Raw genomic sequence first — 6,000 nt, forward strand, 5'->3', positions numbered from 1 at the left:
TAAGTAACAGATTTCTAGGCCTTAGAGGGTCAACTGTAGTCACTGAGTGCTTATTTCTATCTTCTGTGCCAGGCACTGGGCTAACCAACAGTTAGCTATTTAAGGGCAAATAAGAAAGGGTCCTTGTCCCTGATGAGCCAATAAATGAGATGCAATACAGAATAATTACAGTGAAATAATAGCAAAGACAGAACATAAATTATGCTTGCACAATTCTAAGTGCTTGGTACACATTAACTCATTTCCTCTCCAGAATAACCCTGTGAGGTGGATCCCTGTTTTACAGGTGAGAAAATTGAGATGTCACGTACTCAAGGTTATATAGCTACAAAATGTGAGAGCTAGGATTTAAATCAAGGGGAGTCTGGCTCCCAAGTTGAGCTCTTAGCATTATGAATGTGGCTTGCTAAGTACTATGCTACCAGATACTTAAAGGAAAGAAGATCGCAGACGACCCTGACCTAGGGGACTAGAGGAAAATGTCACAGCAGAGGTGACATCAGAGTCAGGCCTCAAAGGATCAGCCAGATGGAAAAAGGAGAAAGGCAATACCGCCTCAGGACCCAGTGTCCCCAAAGACAATGTCCCATTCCCGAATTGTGGGTTTAGAGAACGCCAGTGTGAGTCGACAATACCATGCATGATCGAGGGTTCTGGGAGATGAAGCTTGAAAAGCTAATGGCAATTACCTGGGAAGTAAAAATCAGAACTACAGGTGTTATCTAGCTCACATCTGAAAATGTTTAATATTAATATTCACCTTTGCAAAGAGAGATTCCCAGGGCCAAGAATATCTGTCTAAGATAGCCCGGAATACGGGGTGTGGCAGACACTGTGATGCACCACCCAGAACCCCTTCCAGGGATGAAAGACTCCCTCTCCCAGCTGCCGGGAGTGCTGCCAGCAGAGAGCCCTCAGCGGTCAGCCCCCTATGGGGATTGTATCCGCTGAAGAGAGCTGCCTCACCGAAGGCCATGACCCTTCCCTGGGATGCTGGTGTCCAGTGACTAGGCAGTGTTGGGATATAAAGGCCCGTCTCTCAACCCAACTCAGGACAGCATGCAGGGCGACCCCAGCTTTGGAGGTCCCCACAACAGTCCGTTGCAGGTCCGGTTGAGGCTGCGTCCCAGCCTTACTCCTCCCTCGGCCCAATCCTGCTGTCATCTCTCCTCTTTGGCAGGAAGTGATCCCAAGAGACCCCATAATAAAACTCTTGAACTTTACCTCCATCTTCGGGTCTGTCTCCTGGAGAACCCAGCCAGTGCCAATCTGTATCAGGAGTGGTTGAGAAAGCAGATGCTGGGATGGAGTCTTGGAGTTCGTGGCTGGTGATTTGAATTCCGTCGCTGGGGTGGGCGGTGCCCAGGTAACCTCTGGTACGAGGTCGTGGTGCAATCGTGTTCACCACCTTTGCCAGTGGTGAACTGGGATGGTATAACAGTGACCAGGGAAAAAGAAATCACTGATGGGTGTGGTGTAGTAAGAGTTTAAGAAGTGTGTGGGAAACAGTAACTATGAGGATGGTGGGATTGGTTGGCTATACCCACGCTCAATTGACACTCTGGAAAAAACCAATTATGACAAAGAACTAAGAGCGACTGACATTTAAAACCTAAGAGTGAAAGCCAGAGACAGCCTCCTTGGTAGCATAAAGAGCCTCTCATCTCCTAGAGGGAGGGCAGAGAAAGCTGAAGGACAGACCAGGAGTTAATCATAACAGTAGCAGAGCTCAAAATTTAAGCTCCCAAACAAAGCAGATCTGTTATGCCAATTTCAGGGCCCTTGGAAGGAAGGGTTTGGGGTGAGGGGAGACTGACCCCGGCACATGGACAGGACATCTGGATTGATGTGCATGAGAATCATGAATTCCCAGATTCCCCTGAACGCACGGATCCTGCACCAGGGGCCCACTCTTTCTGTTAAGGGCTAGCATTTTCCCTTGCTTGCTATGAGGTCAATAGCTCAGATTCAGTCACGGTATAACACAGCCAAGGACATACTGGGCCTGATAAGGGAAGAAAGGGTTGTACCTCGAAGAGCTGATGAATGGGCAGAAGCAGATGAAGGTGCACTGGTCTGGATTAGGTGAATGCTTGATAAAGGGTGGTGGAATGCAAGGTGGGATAGCGGTTAGTCTATTCAGATATAGGATTTAACTACCTCAGCAAGGACCCTGGGAGATAGCACAAACATACTACTAAGATGCCTCCTAGAAAAGGAACTGAGCACACTCAGTGAGGTAATCATGCCAGAGTTGCCATAACAGACAGTGAGAGGTTTTGAAGCTGAGAGAAATGGGCATGTGGCAGCGGATATGCTACGTAAGGCCAGAAAACCATCAGAGGTCCTTCTGCTGAAATAAGGGAGGAGCATGATTCGCCAAGCAATAGGGATGTGCTGGTAAGAGCGGCACCAGAATCTTTAAGTTCAGTGGTAACTGTCCTCTGTAAGCCATGGCTAGTGGTAGGAGAGGTCAGCCCTGGTAGCAATGGGAGCCATAACATCCCCCGCCCAAGGGAGACATAATTATGGTAATGAGAGGCAAAGTCATAAAGGCAGACAGAGGGGGTCTATGCTCAGAGTAATATGGACATTGTTAGTAGAACAGTGTCCCTAAGGGCAAAATAGATAGGCAGCCAGGGAGGGTATTACTTAATCCATTAAATCAAAAGAGATTAAGGATGGATAACCCGGAGGCTGAAGCCACTCATCCCAATAAAATGTTTCTGAACTTGAGCCAATTTTTGGACCTGTAACCTAGTGGTTAAAGAAGAGCCTAAGTCCCCAGGAAGAAGGACCCTGCAATACCACAGCAAGTGAACACAGCAATGATTTCTCTGTCCATCCCTAAAGAAACTTATGGCCATTTACTAGGGATAAGGGACAATGCCACCCAGAGACTCAAAGCATTGCCTTGGCTCCCTATTCTCATGTGATCACATGGGAGCTAAATAATAAATGGAATTATGGCTTGTGTCTGGCTCTCCAGTGAGTCCACTGGGACTGTGGACAACCCAGTGGTCATTTCCCTGGTCCCCAAATGTGTAACTGAAATAGATATACTCTGTAACTGGCTGACCCCTCCATTGGTCTCTGGGCCTAAGGAGGTCAGTTATCCAAGAGGCCAGGAATAGCCAAGTGGAAATCTCTGAAACTGTCCCCTCCCCTCAGCCAAAATAGTAAGTCAAAAACAATATTGCATCCCAGAGAAATGAGAGAAGTTAGGGAGGGAAAGAATGTGTGGACACTCTGTATATTTCCTATTGAGATCAATATGCTTCCTAGCTAGGTCACTTTAGGAACTGAACATCAAGTTTATTTCATCTTCAAGGCTCCAAACTGAAAAAATAATTTCTAGGATGATTTCATCATCCAATTCTATTATGATGAAACTATTTAAAAAATCCACAAAAACTTTTAAAAATGGATTTTGCCTATATGTTATCTCTGGTACTCTTAAAAACACATGCAACTAAAGAGTGCTTCTACTGTTTGCTAAGGGAAAAAAAAAAAGCTTGTCATTAAAAAAAAAACAATTTTTGTCTGGGACAGAGGGCTGGCAAGATGGCGGCGCCCGCGGAGCTCTTCTGCCAGTCGGGGGAGGGGCCACCGTCGGTGGACCTGGACAGCCTGGCCGTGCTGACCTATGCCAGATTTACTGGTGGCCCACTCAAGGTGCACAAGATCGCCAAGCCCTGGCCAAGCCCTGCAGGAGCTCTGCCTGTCCTTCGGACCAGTCATGGAGAGGCCATCTCGGTACAGCCCAAGATCATCACCCACCTTCGAAAAGAGAAGTACAACGCTGATGATGATCTGTCAGCCCAGCAAGGGGCAGACACCTCGGCCTCCGCGTCTCTGCTGGAGGAAAAGCTGCTCCCAATACCGATGCACACTTCTTGGTAGACACCGAGAACTAGGCGGGCGTGACCCGGAAGTGGTATGCAGAGGCTCGGCGGTCTCCCCTCACCTTCTTCCTTCCTGCCCGCGCGCCGCTGCCGGTCGCTGAGGAGCTGCACCTGCTTTGTCGGGAGCGCAGGTCTGAGAACGAGGACGAACTGGAGTCGGAGCTGTACCAAGAGGCTCGGGAATCCCAGACCCCGCTGTCTCAGCACCCAGGCTCTCAGAATTCCTTTTTTGGAGATGCCCCAGCCTCTCTGGACACCTTTGTCTTTTGCTGCTTGGCCCTGCTGCTGCGGGCAAAGCTGCCCGGTGCGAAGCTGCAGGCCCACCTTCGAGGGCTGCACAACCTCTGGGCCTACTGCACACACATTCCCAGCCTCAGCTTCCCCCGAGTTGGAGCCGAAGTGCCACCTCCACACCAGACACCAGTGGGCACAGAGACAGAAGGAGCCATACTGGCACAGGACCCAGCTCCTGTCCATGCTGCTGGGACTGACAGCCATGGTGGGCTAGCCTTGCTCAGTAACGTTGTCTCTATCCAGCGGGTAACCGGGCTTGGGCCCCAGGCACACGGTCCCTGGGCATGGCTGAGGATGGCGAAGAGGAAAGATTTGTCCTCATGCTCCCAGGACTGATTTTTCTACTGTCATACATTCCAGAGGCCCCTATGTTTCCCGGTTGTTGGTGCGGCTGGAAATGGGGTGCCACTCCCAGAGTAAACCTGTCCACACTGAAAAACAAAATAAAACACACACAATTTTCATTAATTGTGTGTATGTGTATGTGCACGTGTACGTGTGTATAGATGTTCTGGGGGCTCTATTCATTTCTTGACCCATAATGATTTCAGTTCCTAAAATAGGAAATCTAAGGCTGATCTTACAGAAAATAATAAAATGTATACATTAGCCTTTTGTCCTTCCTTTTCTCTTTCTTATCTCTTCAACCCTTTCTTTTCTCAACTCAACTTGCCCCCAGGAATTTCATGTGAGTGATTTAAGGATTATCACAGAAAATCCAAAAAAATGAGACCAGATTACAGTGTTCAGCAATTGATACGTTATCCTTTTCAGAGAGACTTTACTTTTTGTTGTTGTTTAAAAAGAGACTTTTAAATGGGTAAAATTTAGGGAGAACATGGCCTAATCACCACTGGAGGAAGATCTTTTGATATTTCAGTGGAGCAGTCTTCCTAGGTCTTTTCTAAAAGGGGGAACTTGGTTCCTTAGAGTTTTTGCTTCAGACGACAAGATGGTAATAGTGCATTGCAAGGATGCTCAGAAATTACAGATTGTGTCTTTCTCATATCTCTGCATACTTCCCACAACTAATGCATTGTTTGGCAGGAGATGATGAAAAGCACAGGCCTCTGGCAGCTAATAAATAGTTCTGATTTGTGAACTAGTTCCATAAATGTTCATAAGTTTTCCATATTCACCTTATCAGGGTAGACAAGGCCCTGCCCCGTGTGACCTAGTCTCCATTCTGGGTGCCTTCTCAAATGGTTAAAGATGTAATAGGAACAGAGAACAGTTATTTAGAATTATTTACATGTCAACTATTTTTGCTCTTATGACACAAAAACAGAATGCCATGAAATTTACATTCAACCCTTTTTGTCGTTAATGTGGTGCTATTTATAAGTCTGAATTAAAACGGTTAATGTGTGTGGATCCCTTAGCTCCAGGCGCTAGTACAGAATCTGAACAAGACTGAATTATTACTGTCATAGTTATTACTATTTTCTAAAAGATATTTTGATCACATACTACAGATCAGAGAGCACCCATGTTTTATTTGGTGAACACAGTGTTTTTAATTTCCCCAGTGTTTGCCACTTTTAAAATTAGGTGGTAATGGGACACATGGGTGGCTCAGTTGGTTAAGTGTCTGACTCTTGATTTCCGCCCAAGTTATGATCTCAGGGTTGTGAGATCGAGCCCTGTGTCAGGCTTTGCACTGGGCATGGAGCCTGCTTCAAATTCTCTCCCTCTCCCCCCCTCTTTTCTCTCTTTCCCTCTCTAAAAAAAAAAAATAAATAAATGATAAAAACAAAATAAAATTAGTTGACAACATTTAAAAAAATCAGGGCATGACAAA

At 46.6% G+C, this 6,000-nt stretch overlaps 1 pseudogene; it reads left to right on the forward strand.

Annotated features, from left to right (window-relative positions):
- The window catches only part of LOC123837551 (metaxin-1-like), a 33,203-nt pseudogene extending 28,413 nt beyond the window's left edge, over positions 1 to 4,790 (forward strand).
- The last annotated feature ends 1,210 nt before the right edge of the window (positions 4,791 to 6,000 follow it).

Source organism: Mirounga angustirostris, unplaced genomic scaffold (assembly GCF_029215605.1).
Source record: "Mirounga angustirostris isolate CCGP_5_RB_7025 unplaced genomic scaffold, mMirAng1.0.hap1 SCAF_5, whole genome shotgun sequence".
In the NCBI taxonomy this organism is placed as follows: domain Eukaryota; kingdom Metazoa; phylum Chordata; class Mammalia; order Carnivora; family Phocidae; genus Mirounga; species Mirounga angustirostris.